The sequence below is a fragment of the Triticum aestivum genome, unplaced genomic scaffold (genome assembly GCF_018294505.1).
Source record: "Triticum aestivum cultivar Chinese Spring unplaced genomic scaffold, IWGSC CS RefSeq v2.1 scaffold97338, whole genome shotgun sequence".
Taxonomy (NCBI): domain Eukaryota; kingdom Viridiplantae; phylum Streptophyta; class Magnoliopsida; order Poales; family Poaceae; genus Triticum; species Triticum aestivum.
The window spans coordinates 1-827 of NW_025303670.1; the positions used below are offsets into that span (position 1 = coordinate 1).

Consider the following 827-nt stretch of genomic DNA (forward strand, 5'->3'; position numbering starts at 1 on the left):
TTAGTGCTGGTATGATCGCATCCGACATGTTACCCCGGTCTTCGTCCCTTATCCTTGCCCCTCCCAGCTCCACTACAAAGACGATTGTACATTGCTTTGGCCGCTCCCTCTCAACTACGGAGACGAGTTTAACGCGGTTTCCACCCCTCCCTCTCAACCGCACCAGTGCATGCTTGCCGCGCCACAACGCCAACGCTGGACCCGTGAATCGTGAGCACCCAGCTATGACTTACCGCACTCGTGCAAAATAATAAAACACGGTAAATATATTACTTACACGTGCGTTTTGTTTTGCAAGCGGCGTGACAAAAATTAAAAAGGGAATGCAACACGAGGACTTCCCAGGAGGTCACCCATCCTAGTACTACTCTCGCCCAAGCACGCTTAACTTCAGAGTTCTGATGGGATCCGGTGCTTTAGTGCTGGTATGATCGCATCCGACATGTTACCCCGGTCTTCGTCCCTTATCCTTGCCCCTCCCAGCTCCACTACAAAGACGATTGTACATTGCTTTGGCCGCTCCCTCTCAACTACGAAGACGAGTTTAACACGGTTTCCACCCCTCCCTCTCAACCGCACCAGTGCACGCTTGCCGCGCCACAACGCCGACGCTGGACCCGTGAATTGTGAGCACCCAGCTATGACTTACCGCACTCGTGCAAAATAATAAAACACGGTAAATATATTACTTACACGTGCGTTTTGTTTTGCAAGCGGCGCGAAAAAAATTAAAAAGGGAATGCAACACGAGGACTTCCCAGGAGGTCACCCATCCTAGTACTACTCTCGCCCAAGCACGCTTAACTTCGGAGTTCTGATGGGATCCG

The 827-nt window shown here is 51.4% G+C and overlaps 1 non-coding gene and 1 pseudogene across 1 annotated transcript; both read right to left on the reverse strand.

The window, feature by feature from the left end:
• Positions 1-320: 320 nt before the first annotated feature.
• On the reverse strand, positions 321-439 carry LOC123179467 (5S ribosomal RNA). Its single transcript, XR_006490390.1, has one exon. It is a non-coding gene; the product is annotated as a 5S ribosomal RNA (ribosomal RNA).
• A 297-nt stretch (positions 440-736) lies between these two features.
• On the reverse strand, positions 737-827 carry LOC123179468 (uncharacterized; annotated as a pseudogene).